This window comes from Ascaphus truei, unplaced genomic scaffold (assembly GCF_040206685.1).
Source record: "Ascaphus truei isolate aAscTru1 unplaced genomic scaffold, aAscTru1.hap1 HAP1_SCAFFOLD_672, whole genome shotgun sequence".
In the NCBI taxonomy this organism is placed as follows: domain Eukaryota; kingdom Metazoa; phylum Chordata; class Amphibia; order Anura; family Ascaphidae; genus Ascaphus; species Ascaphus truei.
In genome coordinates, this window is record NW_027457005.1 from 21,707 (window position 1) to 42,662 (window position 20,956).

A 20,956-nucleotide genomic window follows, 5' to 3' on the forward strand; every position below is an offset into this window, starting at 1 on the left:
AGACAGGGGACAGTGACTGGGAGAAGAGACAGGGGACAGTGACTGGGAGAACAGATGGGACAGTGACTGGGAGAAGAGACGGGACAGTCACTGGGAGAAGAGACGGGACAGTCACTGGAAGAAGAGACGGGACAGTTACTGGGAGAAGAGACAGAGGACAGTGACTGGGAGAAGAGACAGGGGACAGTCACTGGGAGAAGAGACAGTCACTGGGAGAAGAGACAGAGGACAGTGACTGGGAGAAGAGACAGTCACTGTGAGAAGAGACAGGACAGTGACTGGGAGAAGAGACAGAGGACAGTGACTGGGAGAAGAGACAGAGGGCAATGACTGGGAGAAGAGACAGAGGTCAGTGACTGGGAGAAGAGACAGGGGACAGTCACTGGGAGAAGAGACGGGACAGTCACTGGGAGAAGAGACGGGACAGTCACTGGGAGAAGAGACAGAGGACAGTGACTGGGAGAAGAGACAGGGGACAGTGACTGGGAGAAGAGACAGGGGACAGTGACTGGGAGAAGAGACGGGACAGTCACTGGGAGAAAAGACAGTCACTGGGAGAAGAGACAGGGGACAGTCACTGGGAGAAGAGACAGGGGACAGTGACTGGGAGAATTGGCAGGCGAGGACGAGCGCATGTAGGAATAAGGCAGGGACCAGGATTGGGAGATATATCACCAGAAGCGAGGAGGAGACGCATGGATAGAAAGAGGATGTGTGAGGATGATTTGTAGGGGTGTGTTTTAGTGCAGGGGGTATAGCTGTGTGGTGTCAGAGGACGCAGGTAAGAAAGGAGTTCATGTGAACAGAGAAGTGGGGAAGGAAGGAGAGATGGAGATATATGAATAGAGTTAGAGACATACTGAGGCTGGTAAAAAGAAGTGCATAATTTGAGAAGAAGTGAAGTCACAGCAAATATAAATGGTAAAGGCGGCATCACAGCAGTAATGATGCAGTCTGGTATAGAGATATCCTCCTTTCCAGCGTAGTTCAAATGCAGGAATCGGGGCCTGTTGGGGGTGTCCACTTCCTCTTCACTTCTTTTGAACTTCCTTTTAAACTTCAGTTGTTCAGTATCTTCTCCTGTGTTTTTAAGTTCATTAGTAAATGGTGATTTAATGTTTCGGTGTACCTGTGAGCCCCCTTCTGGTTCTCTTTGTTGTTGGTTATATCTCTATGTCGGACCACAATCTCATCCTGACATGGAGCCAGGTGGGATCATATAATTGTCCCCATATCGACCCTACAAATCACAGTGACTGCCCCATCTCTCCCTCCTTTTGCACAGAGAGTCGGCTGACGGTGGACCCCTCGCACAGAGTATTGGAGCTGGGCAGTGGGCACGACCAGCTGACCGTGACCTGTCGCATCCTGACGAGGACCGCCGGTGCTCACTATGGGGTCTCGTGGTTCTTCCTCCCGCCTGCTGCCGCCTCCTCCCCACTGGAAATCCTCAATGTGTCCCGTGAGGGGGTCCTGTCTTACAGCCCGGCGTCCTTCTCCCCTGCGCAGACCTCCAGGTTCCTCAGTGAGCGTGCCTCCGCAGACACCTACCTCCTACGCGTTCTGCGCCCTGACAGCAGACAACGAGGAGGATTCCGCTGCACCGTGCAGGAGTGGCTGTGGGAGGAGGGGGACGCCTGGAGCAAGCTGGCAGAGAAGAATTCTGGGGTCACGACCGTGCAATTTAAGCTTTCAGGTAGAGACTTAAAAGCGGCTACAACCCCATTAAGGAAAACAGTAAGGCGAAGGTTTTCATGGCAGGTAATAGGTGTGTTTCAGATCAGGAACGGTCGAAATATCAATACGATGATCAAATAACGAAATCCCCCCAAAGTGTAACGGAATAAACGCTCAGCACGGGGACAGTGTAATGACGCAGAAGGGGGGTTCCCGGTAATGTAACATGTTAATGTCACTCTGAGTTTCTGTAGCAGGGATATATCCCAGTGATAGAAGTATCTCTTCTATTTAGTTACATTGTTAGAACTGACAACACCCCAAATCCCACAGGAAGATGTATCTGGGACAGGAAGTGCCCGTGCCAGCGTGTTCTGACACTTTGTTACATGTGATGCAAACACGGAGAGATCATCCTGCAGCGTGTCAGGGAGAGGGGATCAGCCCACGGAGAGATCATTCTGCAGCGTGTCAGGGAGAGGGGATCAGCCCACGGAGAGATCATCCTGCAGCGTGTCAGGGAGAGGGGATCAGCCCATGGAGAGATCATCCTGCAGCGTGTCAGGGAGAGGGGATCAGCCCATGGAGAGATCATTCTGCAGCGTGTCAGGGAGAGGGGATCAGCCCACGGAGAGATCATTCTGCAGCGTGTCAGGGAGAGGGGATCAGCCCACGGAGAGATCATTCTGCAGCGTGTCAGGGAGAGAGGATCAGCCCACGGAGAGATCATTCTGCAGCGTGTCTGGGAGAGGGGATCAGCCCACAGAGAGTCATCCTGCAGCGTGTCAGGGAGAGGGGATCAGCCCACGGAGAGATCATCCTGCAGCGTGTCAGGGAGAGGGGATCAGCCCACGGAGAGATCATTCTGCAGCGTGTCAGGGAGAGGGGATCAGCCCACGGAGAGATCATTGTGCAGCGTGTCAGGGAGGGGATCAGCCCACGGAGAGATCATTCTGCAGCGCGTCAGGGAGAGGGGATCAGCCCACGGAGAGATCATTCTGCAGCGTGTCAGAGAGAGGGGATCAGCCCACGGAGAGATCATTCTGCAACGTGTCAGGGAGAGGGGATCAGCCCACGGAGAGATCATTCTGCAGCGTGTCAGGGAGAGGGGATCAGCCCACGGAGAGATCATTCTGCAGCGTGTCAGGGAGAGGGGATCAGCCCACGGAGAGATCATTCTGCAGCGTGTCTGGGAGAGGGGATCAGCCCACGGAGAGATCATTCTGCAGCGTGTCAGAGAGAGGTGATCAGCCCACGGAGAGATCATTCTGCAGCGTGTCAGGGAGAGGGGATCAGCCCACGGAGAGATCATTGTGCAGCGTGTCAGGGAGAGGGGATCAGCCCACGGAGAGATCATTCTGCAGCGTGTCAGGGAGAGGGATCAGCCCACGGAGAGTCATCCTGCAGCGTGTCAGGGAGAGGGGATCAGCCCACGGAGAGATCATTCTGCAGCGTGTCAGGGAGGGGATCAGCCCACGGAGAGATCATTCTGCAGCGTGTCAGGGAGAGGGGATCAGCCCACGGAGAGATCATTCTGCAGCGTGTCAGGGAGAGGGGATCAGCCCACGGAGAGATCATTCTGCAGCGTGTCAGGGAGGGGATCAGCCCACGGAGAGATCATTCTGCAGCGTGTCTGGGAGAGGGGATCAGCCCACGGAGAGATCATCCTGCAGCGTGTCAGGGAGAGGGGATCAGCCCACGGAGAGATCATTCTGCAGCGTGTCAGAGAGAGGTGATCAGCCCACGGAGAGATCATTCTGCAGCGTGTCAGGGAGAGGGGATCAGCCCACGGAGAGATCATTGTGCAGCGTGTCAGGGAGAGGGGATCAGCCCACGGAGAGATCATTCTGCAGCGTGTCAGGGAGAGGGAATCAGCCCACGGAGAGTCATCCTGCAGCGTGTCAGGGAGAGGGGATCAGCCCACGGAGAGATCATCCTGCAGCGTGTCAGGGAGATGGCATCAGCCCACGGAGAGATCATTGTGCAGCGTGTCAGGGAGGGGATCAGCCAAAGGAGAGATCATTGTGCAGCGTGTCAGGGAGGGGATCAGCCCACGGAGAGATCATTCTGCAGCGTGTCTGGGAGAGGGGATCAGCCCACGGAGAGATCATCCTGCAGCGTGTCAGGGAGAGGGGATCAGCCCACGGAGAGTCATCCTGCAGCGTGTCAGGGAGAGGGGATCAGCCCACGGAGAGATCATTCTGCAGCGTGTCAGGGAGGGGATCAGCCCACGGAGAGATCATTCTGCAGCGTGTCTGGGAGAGGGGATCAGCCCACGGAGAGATCATCCTGCAGCGTGTCAGGGAGAGGGGATCAGCCAACGGAGAGATCATTCTGCAGCGTGTCAGAGAGAGGTGATCAACCCACGGAGAGATCATTCTGCAGCGTGTCAGGGAGAGGGGATCAGCCCACGGAGAGATCATTCTGCAGCGTGTCAGAGAGAGGTGATCAGCCCACGGAGAGATCATTCTGCAGCGTGTCAGGGAGAGGGGATCAGCCCACGGAGAGATCATTGTGCAGCGAGTCAGGGAGAGGGGATCAGCCCACGGTGAGATCATTCTGCAGCGTGTCAGGGAGAGGGATCAGCCCACGGAGAGTCATCCTGCAGCGTGTCAGGGAGAGGGGATCAGCCCACGGAGAGATCATTCTGCAGCGTGTCAGGGAGGGGATCAGCCCACGGAGAGATCATTCTGCAGCGTGTCACGGAGAGGGGATCAGCCCACGGAGAGATCATTCTGCAGCGTGTCAGGGAGAGGGGATCAGCCCACGGAGAGATCATCCTGAAGCGTGTCAGGGAGAGGGGATCAGCCCACGGAGAGATCATTCTGCAGCATGTCAGGGAGAGGGGATCAGCCCACGGAGAGATCATTCTGCAGCGTGTCAGGGAGAGGGGATCAGCCCACGGAGAGATCATTCTGCAGCGTGTCAGGGAGAGGGGATCAGCCCACGGAGAGATCATTCTGCAGCGTGTCAGGGAGAGGGGATCAGCCCACGGAGAGATCATCCTGCAGCGTGTCAGGGAGAGGGGATCAGCCACAGAGAGATCATTCTACAGCGTGTCAGGGAGAGGGGATGAGCCCACGGAGAGATCATTCTGCAGCGTGTCAGGGAGAGGGGATCAGCCCACGGAGAGATCATTCTGCAGCGTGTCAGGGAGGTGATCAGCCCACGGAGAGATCATTCTGCAGCGTGTCAGGGAGAGGGGAACAGCCCACGGAGAGATCATTCTGCAGCGTGTCAGGGAGAGGGGATAAGCCCACGGAGAGATCATTCTGCAGCGTGTCTGGGAGAGAGGATCAGCCCACGGAGAGATCATTCTGCAGCGTGTCAGGGAGAGAGGATCAGCCCACGGAGAGATCATTCTGCAGCGTGTCAGGGAGAGGGGATCAACCCACGGGGAGATCATTCTGCAGCGTGTCAGGGAGAGGGGATCAGCCCACGTAGAGATCATTCTGCAGCGTGTCAGGGAGAGGGGATCAGCCCACGGAGAGATCATCCTGCAGAGTGTCAGGGAGAGGGGATCAGCCCACGGAGAGATCATTCTGCAGCGTGTCAGAGAGAGGTGATCAGCCCACGGAGAGATCATTCTGCAGCGTGTCAGGGAGAGGGGATCAGCCCACGGAGAGATCATTGTGCAGCGTGTCAGGGAGAGGGGATCAGCCCACGGAGAGATCATTCTGCAGCGTGTCAGGGAGAGGGGATCAGCCCACGGAGAGTCATCCTGCAGCGTGTCAGGGAGAGGGGATCAGCCCACGGAGAGATCATCCTGCAGCGTGTCAGGGAGAGGGGATCAGCCCACAGAGAGATCATTCTGCAGCATGTCAGGGAGAGGGGATCAGCCCACGGAGAGATCATTCTGCAGCGTGTCAGGGAGAGGGGATCAGCCCACAGAGAGATCATTCTGCAGCATGTCAGGGAGAGGGGATCAGCCCACGGAGAGATCATTCTGCAGCGTGTCAGAGAGAGGTGATCAGCCCACGGAGAGATCATTCTGCAGCGTGTCAGGGAGAGGGGATCAGCCCACGGAGAGATCATTGTGCAGCGTGTCAGGGAGAGGGGATCAGCCCACGGAGAGATCATTCTGCAGCGTGTCAGGGAGAGGGGATCAGCCCACGGAGAGTCATCCTGCAGCGTGTCAGGGAGAGGGGATCAGCCCACGGAGAGATCATCCTGCAGCGTGTCAGGGAGAGGGGATCAGCCCACGGAGAGATCATTCTGCAGCGTGTCAGGGAGAGGGGATCAGCCCACGGAGAGATCATTGTGCAGCGTGTCAGGGAGGGGATCAGCCCACGGAGAGATCATTCTGCAGCGTGTCAGGGAGAGGGGATCAGCCCACGGAGAGATCATTCTGCAGCGTGTCTGGGAGAGGGGATCAGCCCACGGAGAGATCATCCTGCAGCGTGTCAGGGAGAGGGGATCAGCCCACGGAGAGTCATCCTGCAGCGTGTCAGGGAGAGGGGATCAGCCCACGGAGAGATCATTCTGCAGCGTGTCAGGGAGGGGATCAGCCCACGGAGAGATCATTCTGCAGCGTGTCTGGGAGAGGGGATCAGACCGCGGAGAGATCATCCTGCAGCGTGTCAGGGAGAGGGGATTAGCCCACGGAGAGATCATTCTGCAGCGTGTCAGGGAGAGGGGATCAGCCCACGGAGAGATCATCCTGCAGCGTGTCAGGGAGAGGGGATCAGCCCACGGAGAAATCATTCTGCAGCGTGTCAGGGAGAGGGGAACAGCCCACGGAGAGATCATTCTGCAGCGTGTCAGGGAGAGGGGATCAGCCCACGGAGAGATCATTCTGCAGCGTGTCTGGGAGAGGGGATCAGCCCACGGAGAGATCATCCTGCAGCGTGTCAGGGAGAGGGGATCAGCCCACGGAGAGATCATTCTGCAGCGTGTCAGAGAGAGGTGATCAGCCCACGGAGATATCATTCTGCAGCTTTACATGGAGAGGGGATCAGCCCACGGAGAGATCATTCTGCAGCGTGTCAGGGAGAGGGGATCAGCCCACGGAGAGATCATTCTGCAGCGTGTCAGGGAGAGGGGATCAGCCCACGGAGAGATCATTCTGCAACGTGTCAGGGAGAGGGGATCAGCCCACGGAGAGATCATTCTGCAGCGTGTCAGGGAGAGGGGATCAGCCCATGGAGAGATCATTCTGCAGCGTGTCAGGGAGAGGGGATCAGCCCACGGAGAGATCATTCTGCAGCGTGTCAGGGAGAGGGGATCAGCCCACGGAGAGATCATTCTGCAGCATGTCAGGGAGAGGGGATCAGCCCACGGAGAGATCATTCTGCAGCGCGTCAGGGAGAGGGGATCAGCCCACGGAGAGATCATTCTGCAGCGTGTCAGGGAGAGGGGATCAGCCAACGGAGAGATCATTCTGCAGCGTGTCAGGGAGAGGGGATCAGCCCACGGAGAGATCATTCTGCAGCGTGTCAGAGAGAGGGGATCAGCCCACGGAGAGATCATTCTGCAGCGTGTCAGAGAGAGGGGATCAGCCCACGGAGAGATCATTCTGCAGCGTGTCAGGGAGGGGATCAGCCCACGGAGAGATCATTCTGCAGCGTGTCAGGGAGAGGGGATCAGCCCACGGAGAGATCATTCTGCAGCGTGTCAGGGAGAGGGGATCAGCCCACGGAGAGATCATTCTGCAGCGTGTCAGGGAGAGGGGATCAGCCCACGGAGAGATCATTCTGCAGCGTGTCAGGGAGAGGGGATCAGCCCACGGAGAGATCATTCTGCAGCGTGTCAGGGAGAGGGGATCAGCCCACGGAGAGATCATTCTGCAGCGTGTCAGGGAGAGGGGATCAGCCCACGGAGAGATCATTCTGCAGCGTGTCAGGGAGAGGGGATCAGCCCACTGAGAGATCATCCTGCAGCGTGTCAGGGAGAGGGGATCAGCCCACAGAGAGATCATTCTGCAGCATGTCAGGGAGAGGGGATCAGCCCACGGAGAGATCATCCTGCAGCGTGTCAGGGAGAGGGGATCAGCCACAGAGAGATCATTCTACAGCTTGTCAGGGAGAGGGGATGAGCCCACGGAGAGATCATTCTGCAGCGTGTCAAGGAGAGGGGATCAGCCCACGGAGAGATCATTCTGCAGCGTGTCAGGGAGAGGGGATCAGCCCATGGAGAGATCATTCTGCAGCGTGTCAGGGAGAGGGGATCAGCCCACGGAGAGATCATTCTGCAGCGTGTCAGGGAGAGGGGATCAGCCCACGGAGAGATCATCCTGCAGCGTGTCAGGGAGAGGGGAACAGCCCACGGAGAGATCATCCTGCAGCGTGTCAGGGAGAGGGGATCAGCCCACGGAGAGATCATTCTGCAGCGTGTCAGGGAGAGGGGATCAGCCCACGGAGAGATCATCCTGCAGCGTGTCAGGGAGAGGGGATCAGCCCACGGAGAGATCATTCTGCAGCGTGTCAGGGAGAGGGGATCAGCCCACGGAGAGATCATTCTGCAGCGTGTCAGGGAGAGGGGATCAGCCCACGGAGAGATCATTCTGCAGCGTGTCAGGGAGAGGGGATCAGCCCACGGAGAGATCATTCTGCAGCGTGTCAGGGAGGGGATCAGCCCACGGAGAGATCATTCTGCAGCGTGTCAGGGAGAGGGGATCAGCCCACGGAGAGATCATTCTGCAGCGTGTCAGGGAGAGGGGATCAGCCCACGGAGAGATCATTCTGCAGCGTCAGGGAGAGGGGATCAGCCCACAGAGAGATCATTCTGCAGCGTGTCAGGGAGAGGGGATCAGCCCACGGAGAGATCATTCTGCAGCGTGTCAGGGAGAGGGGATCAGCCCACGGAGAGATCATTCTGCAGCGTCAGGGAGAGGGGATCAGCCCACGGAGAGATCATTCTGCAGCATGTCAGAGAGAGGTGATCAGCCCACAGAGAGATCATTCTGCAACGTGTCAGGGAGAGGGGATCAGCCCACGGAGAGATCATTCTGCAGCGTGTCAGGGAGAGAGGATCAGCCCACGGAGAGATCATTCTGCAGCGTGTCAGGGAGAGGGGATCAGCCCACGGAGAGATCATTCTGCAGCGTGTCAGGGAGAGGGGAACAGCCCACGGAGAGATCATCCTGCAGCGTGTCAGGGAGAGGGGATCAGCCCACAGAGAGATCATTCTGCAGCGTGTCAGGGAGAGGGGATCAGCCCACGGAGAGATCATTCTGCAGCGTGTCAGGGAGAGGGGATCAGCCCACGGAGAGATCATTCTGCAGCGTGTCAGGGAGAGGGGAACAGCCCACGGAGAGATCATCCTGCAGCGTATCAGGGAGAGGATCAGCCTACGGAGAGATCATTCTGCAGCGTGTCAGGGAGGTGATCAGCCCACGGAGAGATCATTCTGCAGCGTGTCAGGGAGAGGGGATCAGCCCACGGAGAGATCATCCTGCAGCGTGTCAGGGAGAGGGATCAGCCCACGGAGAGATCATTCTGCAGCGTGTCAGGGAGAGGGGATCAGCCCACGGAGAGATCATTCTGCAGCGTGTCAGGGAGAGGGGATCAGCCCACGGAGAGATCATTCTGCAGCATTACATGGAGAGGGGATCAGCCCACGGAGAGATCATTCTGCAGTGTGTCAGGGAGAGGGGATCAGCCCACGGAGAGATCATTCTGCAGCGTGTCAGGGAGAGGGGATCAGCCCACGGAGAGATCATTCTGCAGCGTGTCAGGGAGAGGGGAACAGCCCACGGAGAGATCATTCTGCAGCGTGTCAGGGAGAGGGGATCAGCCCATGGAGAGATCATTCTGCAGCGTGTCAGGGAGAGGGGATCAGCCCACGGAGAGATCATTCTGCAGCGTGTCAGGGAGGGGATCAGCCCACGGAGAGATCATTCTGCAGCGCGTCAGGGAGAGGGGATCAGCCCACGGAGAGATCATTCTGCAGCGTGTCAGGGAGAGGGGATCAGCCCACGGAGAGATCATTCTGCAGCGTGTCAGGGAGAGGGGATCAGCCCATGGAGAGATCATTCTGCAACGTGTCAGGGAGAGGGGATCAGCCAACGGAGAGATCATTCTGCAGCGTGTCAGGGAGAGGGGATCAGCCCACGGAGAGATCATTCTGCAGCGTGTCAGAGAGAGGGGATCAGCCCACGGAGAGATCATTCTGCAGCGTGTCAGAGAGAGGGGATCAGCCCACGGAGAGATCATTCTGCAGCGTGTCAGGGAGAGGGGATCAGCCCACGGAGAGATCATTCTGCAGCGTGTCAGGGAGAGGGGATCAGCCCACGGAGAGATCATTCTGCAGCGTGTCAGGGAGAGGGGATCAGCCCACGGAGAGATCATTCTGCAGCGTCAGGGAGAGGGGATCAGCCCACGGAGAGATCATTCTGCAGCGTGTCAGGGAGAGGGGATCAGCCCACGGAGAGATCATTCTGCAGCGTGTCAGGGAGAGAGGATCAGTCCACGGAGAGATCATCCTGCAGCGTGTCAGGGAGAGGGGATCAGCCCACGGAGAGATCATTCTGCAGCGTGTCAGGGAGAGGGGATCAGCCCACGGAGAGATCATTCTGCAGCGTGTCAGGGAGGGGATCAGCCCACGGAGAGATCATTCTGCAGCGTGTCAGGGAGAGGGGATCAGCCCATGGAGAGATCATTCTGCAGCGTGTCAGGGAGAGGGGATCAGCCCACGGAGAGATCATTCTGCAGCGTCAGGGAGAGGGGATCAGCCCACAGAGAGATCATTCTGCAGCGTCAGGGAGAGGGGATCAGCCCACGGAGAGATCATTCTGCAGCGTGTCAGGGAGAGGGGATCAGCCCACGGAGAGATCATTCTGCAGCGTCAGGGAGAGTGGATCAGCCCACGGAGAGATCATTCTGCAGCATGTCAGAGAGAGGTGATCAGCCCACAGAGAGATCATTCTGCAACGTGTCAGGGAGAGGGGATCAGCCCACGGAGAGATCATTCTGCAGCGTGTCAGGGAGAGGGGATCAGCCCACAGAGAGATCATTCTGCAGCGTGTCAGGGAGAGGGGATCAGCCCACGGAGAGATCATTCTGCAGCGTCAGGGAGAGGGGATCAGCCCACGGAGAGATCATTCTGCAGCGTGTCAGGGAGTGGGGATCAGCCCACAGAGAGATCATTCTGCTTCGTGTCAGGGAGAGAGGATCAGCCCACGGAGAGATCATTCTGCAGCGTGTCAGGGAGAGGGGATCAGCCCACGGAGAGATCATTCTGCAGCGTGTCAGGGAGAGAGGATCAGCCCACGGAGAGATCATCCTGCAGCGTGTCAGGGAGAGGGGATCAGCCCACGGAGAGATCATTCTGCAGCGTGTCAGGGAGAGGGGATCAGCCCACAGAGAGATCATTCTGCAGCGTCAGGGAGAGGGGATCAGCCCACGGAGAGATCATTCTGCAGCGTGTCAGGGAGAGGGGATCAGCCCACGGAGAGATCATTCTGCAGCGTCAGGGAGAGTGGATCAGCCCACGGAGAGATCATTCTGCAGCATGTCAGAGAGAGGTGATCAGCCCACAGAGAGATCATTCTGCAACGTGTCAGGGAGAGGGGATCAGCCCACGGAGAGATCATTCTGCAGCGTGTCAGGGAGAGGGGATCAGCCCACAGAGAGATCATTCTGCAGCGTGTCAGGGAGAGGGGATCAGCCCACGGAGAGATCATTCTGCAGCGTCAGGGAGAGGGGATCAGCCCACGGAGAGATCATTCTGCAGCGTGTCAGGGAGTGGGGATCAGCCCACAGAGAGATCATTCTGCTTCGTGTCAGGGAGAGAGGATCAGCCCACGGAGAGATCATTCTGCAGCGTGTCAGGGAGAGGGGATCAGCCCACGGAGAGATCATTCTGCAGCGTGTCAGGGAGAGAGGATCAGCCCACGGAGAGATCATCCTGCAGCGTGTCAGGGAGAGGGGATCAGCCCACGGAGAGATCATTCTGCAGCGTGTCAGGGAGAGGGGATCAGCCCACGGAGAGATCATTCTGCAGCGTGTCAGGGAGAGGGGATCAGCCCACGGAGAGATCATTCTGCAGCGTGTCAGGGAGAGGGGAACAGCCCACGGAGAGATCATCCTGCAGCGTGTCAGGGAGGTGATCAGCCCACGGAGAGATCATTCTGCAGCGTGTCAGGGAGAGGGGATCAGCCAATGGAGAGATCATCCTGCAGCGTGTCAGGGAGAGGGATCAGCCCACGGAGAGATCATTCTGCAGCGTGTCAGGGAGAGGGGATCAGCCCACGGAGAGATCATTCTGCAGCGTGTCAGGGAGAGGGGATCAGCCCACGGAGAGATCATTCTGCAGCATTACATGGAGAGGGGATCAGCCCACGGAGAGATCCTTCTTCAGCTTTACATGGAGAGGGGATCAGCCCACGGAGATATCCTTCTGCAGCTTTACATGGAGAGGGGATCAGCCCACGGAGAGATCATTCTGCAGCGTGTCAGGGAGAGGGGATCAGCCCATGGAGAGATCATTCTGCAGCGTGTCAGGGAGAGGGGATCAGCCCACGGAGAGATCATTCTGCAGCATTACATGGAGAGGGGATCAGCCCACGGAGAGATCATTCTGCAGCGTGTCAGGGAGAGGGATCAGCCCACGGAGAGATCATTCTGCAGCATGTCAGGGAGAGGGGATCAGCCCACGGAGAGATCATTCTGCAACGTGTCAGGGAGAGGGGATCAGCCCACGGAGAGATCATTCTGCAGCGTCAGGGAGAGGGGATCAGCCCACGGAGAGATCATTCTGCAGCGTGTCAGGGAGAGGGGATCAGCCCACAGAGAGATCATTCTGCAGCGTGTCAGGGAGAGGGGATCAGCCCACGGAGAGATCATTCTGCAGCGTGTCAGGGAGAGGGGATCAGCCCACGGAGAGATCATTCTGCAGCATTACATGGAGAGGGGATCAGCCCACGGAGAGATCCTTCTGCAGCTTTACATGGAGAGGGGATCAGCCCACGGAGATATCCTTCTGCAGCTTTACATGGAGAGGGGATCAGCCCACGGAGAGATCATTCTGCAGCGTGTCAGGGAGAGGGGATCAGCCCATGGAGAGATCATTCTGCAGCGTGTCAGGGAGAGGGGATCAGCCCACGGAGAGATCATTCTGCAGCATTACATGGAGAGGGGATCAGCCCACGGAGAGATCATTCTGCAGCGTGTCAGGGAGAGGGATCAGCCCACGGAGAGATCATTCTGCAGCATGTCAGGGAGAGGGGATCAGCCCACGGAGAGATCATTCTGCAACGTGTCAGGGAGAGGGGATCAGCCCACGGAGAGATCATTCTGCAGCGTCAGGGAGAGGGGATCAGCCCACGGAGAGATCATTCTGCAGCGTGTCAGGGAGAGGGGATCAGCCCACGGAGAGATCATTCTGCAGCGTGTCAGGGAGAGGGGATCAGCCCATGGAGAGATCATTCTGCAGCGTGTCAGGGAGAGGGGATCAGCCCACGGAGAGATCATTCTGCAGCGTGTCAGGGAGAGGGGATCAGCCCACAGAGAGATCATCCTGCAGCGTGTCAGGGAGAGAGGAACAGCCCACGGAGAGATCATTCTGCAGCGTGTCAGTGAGAGGGGATCAGCCCATGGAGAGATCATTCTGCAGCGTGTCAGGGAGAGGGGATCAGCCCACGGAGAGATCATTCTGCAGCGCGTCAGGGAGAGGGGATCAGCCCACGGAGAGATCATTCTGCAGCGTGTCAGGGAGGGGATCAGCCCACGGAGAGATCATTCTGCAGCGTGTCAGGGAGAGGGGATCAGCCCACGGAGAGATCATTCTGCAGCGTGTCAGGGAGAGAGGATCAGCCCACGGAGAGATCATCCTGCAGCGTGTCAGGGAGAGGGGATCAGCCCACGGAGAGATCATTCTGCAGCGTGTCAGGGAGAGGGGATCAGCCCACGGAGAGATCATTCTGCAGCGTGTCAGGGAGAGGGGATCAGCCCACGGAGAGATCATTCTGCAGCGTGTCAGGGAGAGGGGATCAGCCCACGGAGAGATCATTCTGCAGCGTGTCAGGGAGAGGGGATCAGCCCACGGAGAGATCATTCTGCAGCGTGTCAGGGAGAGGGGATCAGCCCACGGAGAGATCATTCTGCAGCGTCAGGGAGAGGGGATCAGCCCACGGAGAGATCATTCTGCAGCGTGTCAGGGAGAGGGGATCAGCCCACGGAGAGATCATTCTGCAGCGTGTCAGGGAGAGAGGATCAGTCCACGGAGAGATCATCCTGCAGCGTGTCAGGGAGAGGGGATCAGCCCACGGAGAGATCATTCTGCAGCGTGTCAGGGAGAGGGGATCAGCCCACGGAGAGATCATTCTGCAGCGTGTCAGGGAGGGGATCAGCCCACGGAGAGATCATTCTGCAGCGTGTCAGGGAGAGGGGATCAGCCCATGGAGAGATCATTCTGCAGCGTGTCAGGGAGAGGGGATCAGCCCACGGAGAGATCATTCTGCAGCGTCAGGGAGAGGGGATCAGCCAACGGAGAGATCATTCTGCAGCGTGTCAGGGAGAGGGGATCAGCCCACAGAGAGATCATTCTGCAGCGTCAGGGAGAGGGGATCAGCCCACGGAGAGATCATTCTGCAGCGTGTCAGGGAGAGGGGATCAGCCCACGGAGAGATCATTCTGCAGCGTCAGGGAGAGTGGATCAGCCCACGGAGAGATCATTCTGCAGCATGTCAGAGAGAGGTGATCAGCCCACAGAGAGATCATTCTGCAACGTGTCAGGGAGAGGGGATCAGCCCACGGAGAGATCATTCTGCAGCGTGTCAGGGAGAGGGGATCAGCCCACAGAGAGATCATTCTGCAGCGTGTCAGGGAGAGGGGATCAGCCCACGGAGAGATCATTCTGCAGCGTCAGGGAGAGGGGATCAGCCCACGGAGAGATCATTCTGCAGCGTGTCAGGGAGTGGGGATCAGCCCACAGAGAGATCATTCTGCTTCGTGTCAGGGAGAGAGGATCAGCCCACGGAGAGATCATTCTGCAGCGTGTCAGGGAGAGGGGATCAGCCCACGGAGAGATCATTCTGCAGCGTGTCAGGGAGAGAGGATCAGCCCACGGAGAGATCATTCTGCAGCGTGTCAGGGAGAGGGGAACAGCCCACGGAGAGATCATCCTGCAGCGTGTCAGGGAGAGGGGATCAGCCCACGGAGAGATCATTCTGCAGCGTGTCAGGGAGAGGGGATCAGCCCACGGAGAGATCATTCTGCAGCGTGTCAGGGAGAGGGGATCAGCCCACGGAGAGATCATTCTGCAGCGTGTCAGGGAGAGGGGAACAGCCCACGGAGAGATCATCCTGCAGCGTGTCAGGGAGAGGATCAGCCTACGGAGAGATCATTCTGCAGCGTGTCAGGGAGGTGATCAGCCCACGGAGAGATCATTCTGCAGCGTGTCAGGGAGAGGGGATCAGCCAATGGAGAGATCATCCTGCAGCGTGTCAGGGAGAGGGATCAGCCCACGGAGAGATCATTCTGCAGCGTGTCAGGGAGAGGGGATCAGCCCACGGAGATATCCTTCTGCAGCTTTACATGGAGAGGGGATCAGCCCACGGAGAGATCATTCTGCAGCGTGTCAGGGAGAGGGGATCAGCCCATGGAGAGATCATTCTGCAGCGTGTCAGGGAGAGGGGATCAGCCCACGGAGAGATCATTCTGCAGTGTGTCAGGGAGAGGGGATCAGCCCACGGAGAGATCATTCTGCAGCGTGTCAGGGAGAGGGGATCAGCCCACGGAGAGATCATTCTGCAGCATGTCAGGGAGAGGGGATCAGCCCACGGAGAGATCATTCTGCAACGTGTCAGGGAGAGGGGATCAGCCCACGGAGAGATCATTCTGCAGCGTGTCAGGGAGAGGGGATCAGCCCATGGAGAGATCATTCTGCAGCGTGTCAGGGAGAGGGGATCAGCCCACGGAGAGATCATTCTGCAGCGTGTCAGGGAGAGGGGATCAGCCCACAGAGAGATCATCCTGCAGCGTGTCAGGGAGAGGGGATCAGCCCACGGAGAGATCATTCTGCAGTGCGTCAGGGAGAGGGGATCAGCCCACGGAGAGATCATTCTGCAGCGTGTCAGGGAGAGGGGATCAGCCCACGGAGAGATCATTCTGCAGCGTGTCAGGGAGAGGGGATCAGCCCACGGAGAGATCATTCTGCAGCGTGTCAGAGAGAGGGGATCAGCCCACGGAGAGATCATTCTGCAGCGTGTCAGAGAGAGGGGATCAGCCCACGGAGAGATCATTCTGCAGCGTGTCAGGGAGAGGGGATCAGCCCACGGAGAGATCATTCTGCAGCGTGTCAGGGAGAGGGGATCAGCCCACGGAGAGATCATTCTGCAGCGTCAGGGAGAGGGGATCAGCCCACGGAGAGATCATTCTGCAGCGTGTCAGGGAGTGGGGATCAGCCCACAGAGAGATCATTCTGCTTCGTGTCAGGGAGAGAGGATCAGCCCACGGAGAGATCATTCTGCAGCGTGTCAGGGAGAGGGGATCAGCCCACGGAGAGATCATTCTGCAGCGTGTCAGGGAGAGAGGATCAGCCCACGGAGAGATCATTCTGCAGCGTGTCAGGGAGAGGGGAACAGCCCACGGAGAGATCATCCTGCAGCGTGTCAGGGAGAGGGGATCAGCCCACGGAGAGATCATTCTGCAGCGTGTCAGGGAGAGGGGATCAGCCCACGGAGAGATCATTCTGCAGCGTGTCAGGGAGAGGGGATCAGCCCACGGAGAGATCATTCTGCAGCGTGTCAGGGAGAGGGGAACAGCCCACGGAGAGATCATCCTGCAGCGTGTCAGGGAGAGGATCAGCCTACGGAGAGATCATTCTGCAGCGTGTCAGGGAGGTGATCAGCCCACGGAGAGATCATTCTGCAGCGTGTCAGGGAGAGGGGATCAGCCAATGGAGAGATCATCCTGCAGCGTGTCAGGGAGAGGGATCAGCCCACGGAGAGATCATTCTGCAGCGTGTCAGGGAGAGGGGATCAGCCCACGGAGATATCCTTCTGCAGCTTTACATGGAGAGGGGATCAGCCCACGGAGAGATCATTCTGCAGCGTGTCAGGGAGAGGGGATCAGCCCATGGAGAGATCATTCTGCAGCGTGTCAGGGAGAGGGGATCAGCCCACGGAGAGATCATTCTGCAGCATTACATGGAGAGGGGATCAGCCCACGGAGAGATCATTCTGCAGTGTGTCAGGGAGAGGGGATCAGCCCACGGAGAGATCATTCTGCAGCGTGTCAGGGAGAGGGGATCAGCCCACGGAGAGATCATTCTGCAGCATGTCAGGGAGAGGGGATCAGCCCACGGAGAGATCATTCTGCAACGTGTCAGGGAGAGGGGATCAGCCCACGGAGAGATCATTCTGCAGCGTGTCAGGGAGAGGGGATCAGCCCATGGAGAGATCATTCTGCAGCGTGTCAGGGAGAGGGGATCAGCCCACGGAGAGATCATTCTGCAGCGTGTCAGGGAGAGGGGATCAGCCCATGGAGAGATCATTCTGCAGCGTGTCAGGGAGAGGGGATCAGCCCACGGAGAGATCATTCTGCAGCGTGTCAGGGAGAGGGGATCAGCCCACAGAGAGATCATCCTGCAGCGTGTCAGGGAGAGGGGATCAGCCCACGGAGAGATCATTCTGCAGTGCGTCAGGGAGAGGGGATCAGCCCACGGAGAGATCATTCTGCAGCGTGTCAGGGAGAGGGGATCAGCCAACGGAGAGATCATTCTGCAGCGTGTCAGGGAGAGGGGATCAGCCCACGGAGAGATCATTCTGCAGCGTGTCAGAGAGAGGGGATCAGCCCACGGAGAGATCATTCTGCAGCGTGTCAGAGAGAGGGGATCAGCCCACGGAGAGATCATTCTGCAGCGTGTCAGGGAGAGGGGATCAGCCCACGGAGAGATCATTCTGCAGCGTGTCAGGGAGAGGGGATCAGCCCACGGAGAGATCATTCTGCAGCGTGTCAGGGAGAGGGGATCAGCCCACGGAGAGATCATTCTGCAGCGTGTCAGGGAGAGGGGATCAGCCCACGGAGAGATCATTCTGCAGCGTGTCAGGGAGAGGGGATCAGCCCACGGAGAGATCATTCTGCAGCGTGTCAGGGAGAGGGGATCAGCTCACGGAGAGATCATTCTGCAGCGTGTCAGGGAGAGGGGATCAGCCCACGGAGAGATCATTCTGCAGCGTGTCAGGGAGGGGATCAGCCCACGGAGAGATCATTCTGCAGCGTGTCAGGGAGAGGGGATCAGCCCACGGAGAGATCATTCTGCAGCGTGTCAGGGAGAGGGGATCAGCCCACGGAGAGATCATTCTGCAGCGTGTCAGGGAGAGAGGAACAGCCCACGGAGAGATCATTCTGCAGCGTGTCAGGGAGAGAGGATCAGCCCACGGAGAGATCATCCTGCAGCGTGTCAGGGAGAGGGGATCAGCCCACGGAGAGATCATTCTGCAGCGTGTCAGGGAGAGGGGATCAGCCCACGGAGAGATCATTCTGCAGCGTGTCAGGGAGGGGATCAGCCCACGGAGAGATCATTCTGCAGCGTGTCAGGGAGAGGGGATCAGCCCACGGAGAGATCATTCTGCAGCGTGTCAGGGAGAGGGGATCAGCCCACGGAGAGATCATTCTGCAGCGTGTCAGGGAGAGGGGATCAGCCACAGAGAGATCATTCTACAGCGTGTCAGGGAGAGGGAATCAGCCCACGGAGAGATCATTCTGCAGCGTGTCAGGGAGAGGGGATCAGCCCACGGAGAGATCATCCTGCAGCGTGTCAGGGAGAGGGGATCAGCCCACGGAGAGATCATCCTGCAGCGTGTCAGGGAGAGGGGATCAGCCCACGGAGAGATCATTCTGCAGCGTGTCAGGGAGAGGGGATCAGCCCACGGAGAGATCATTCTGCAGTGTGTCAGGGAGAGGGGATCAGCCCACGGAGAGATCATTCTGCAGCGTGTCAGGGAGAGAGGATCAGCCCACGGAGAGATCATCCTGCAGCGTGTCAGGGAGAGGGGATCAGCCCACGGAGAGTCATCCTGCAGCGTGTCAGGGAGAGGGGATCAGCCCACGGAGAGATCATTCTGCAGCGTGTCAGGGAGGGGATCAGCCCACGGAGAGATCATTCTGCAGCGTGTCTGGGAGAGGGGATCAGCCCACGGAGAGATCATCCTGCAGCGTGTCAGGGAGAGGGGATCAGCCCACGGAGAGATCATTCTGCAGCGTGTCAGGGAGAGGGGATCAGCCCACGGAGAGATCATTCTGCAGCATTACATGGAGAGGGGATCAGCCCACGGAGAGATCATTCTGCAGCGTGTCAGGGAGAGGGGATCAGCCCACGGAGAGATCATTCTGCAGCGTGTCAGGGAGAGGGGATCAGCCCACGGAGAGATCATTCTGCAACGTGTCAGGGAGAGGGGATCAGCCCACGGAGAGATCATTCTGCAGCGTGTCAGGGAGAGGGGATCAGCCCATGGAGAGATCATTCTGCAGCGTGTCAGGGAGAGGGGATCAGCCCACGGAGAGATCATTCTGCAGCGTGTCAGGGAGAGGGGATAAGCCCACAGAGAGATCATCCTGCAGCGTGTCAGGGAGAGGGGATCAGCCCACGGAGAGATCATTCTGCAGCGCGTCAGGGAGAGGGGATCAGCCCACGGAGAGATCATTCTGCAGCGTGTCAGGGAGAGGGGATCAGCCCACGGAGAGATCATTCTGCAGCGTGTCAGGGAGAGGGGATCAGCCCACAGAGAGATCATCCTGCAGCGTGTCAGGGAGAGGGGATCAGCCCACGGAGAGATCATTCTGCAGCGTGTCAGGGAGAGGGGATCAGCCCACGGAGAGATCATTCAGCAGCGTGTCAGGGAGAGGGGATCAGCCAACGGAGAGATCATTCTGCAGCGTGTCAGGGAGAGGGGATCAGCCCACGGAGAGATCATTCTGCAGCGTGTCAGGGAGAGGGGATCAGCCCACGGAGAGATCATTCTGCAGCGTCAGGGAGAGGGGATCAGCCCACGGAGAGATCATTCTGCAGCGTGTCAGGGAGAGAGGATCAGCCCACGGAGAGATCATTCTGCAGCGTGTCAGAGAGAGGGGATCAGCCCACGGAGAGATCATTCTGCAGCGTGTCAGGGACGGGATCAGCCCACGGAGAGATCATTCTGCAGCGTGTCAGGGACGGGATCAGCCCACGGAGAGATCATTCTGCAGCGTGTCAGGGAGAGGGGATCAGCCCACGGAGAGATCATTCTGCAGCGTGTCAGGGAGAGGGGATCAGCCCACGGAGAGATCATTCTGCAGCGTGTCAGGGAGAGGGGATCAGCCCACGGAGAGATCATTCTGCAGCGTGTCAGGGAGAGGGGATCAGCCCACGGAGAGATCATTCTGCAGCGTGTCAGGGAGAGGGGATCAGCCCACGGAGAGATCATTCTGCAGCGTCAGGGAGAGGGGATCAGCCCACGGAGAGATCATTCTGCAGCGTGTCAGGGAGAGAGGATCAGCCCACGGAGAGATCATCCTGCAGCGTGTCAGGGAGAGGGGATCAGCCCACAGAGAGATCATTCTGCAGCGTGTCAGGGAGAGGGGATCAGCCCACGGAGAGATCATTCTGCAGCGTGTCAGGGAGGGGATCAGCCCACGGAGAGATCATTCTGCAGCGTGTCAGGGAGAGGGGATCAGCCCACGGAGAGATCATTCTGCAGCGTGTCAGGGAGAGGGGATCAGCCCACGGAGAGATCATTCTGCAGCGTCAGGGAGAGGGGATCAGCCCACAGAGAGATCATTCTGCAGCGTCAGGGAGAGGGGATCAGCCCACGGAGAGATCATTCTGCAGCGTCAGGGAGAGGGGATCAGCCCACGGAGAGATCATTCTGCAGCATGTCAGAGAGAGGTGATCAGCCCACAGAGAGATCATTCTGCAACGTGTCAGGGAGAGGGGATCAGCCCACGGAGAGATCATTCTGCAGCATGTCAGGGAGAGGGGATCAGCCCACAGAGAGATCATTCTGCAGCGTGTCAGGGAGAGGGGATCAGCCCACGGAGAGATCATTCTGCAGCGTGTCAGGGAGAGGGGATCAGCCCACGGAGAGATCATTCTGCAGCGTGTCAGGGAGAGGGGATCAGCCCACGGAGAGATCATTCTGCAGCGTGTCAGGGAGAGGGGATTAGCCCACGGAGAGATCATTCTGCAGCGTGTCAGGGAGAGGGGATCAGCCCACGGAGAGATCATTCTGCAGCGTCAGGGAGAGGGATCAGCCCACGGAGAGATCATTCTGCAGCGTGTCAGGGAGAGGGGATCAGCCCACGGAGAGATCATTCTGCAGCGTGTCAGGGAGAGAGGATCAGCCCACGGAGAGATCATT

General features: G+C 58.4%; 1 pseudogene; it reads left to right on the forward strand.

Annotated features, from left to right (window-relative positions):
- The window catches only part of LOC142485939 (immunoglobulin superfamily member 2-like), a 63,931-nt pseudogene that overhangs the window by 13,483 nt on the left and 29,492 nt on the right, over positions 1-20,956 (forward strand).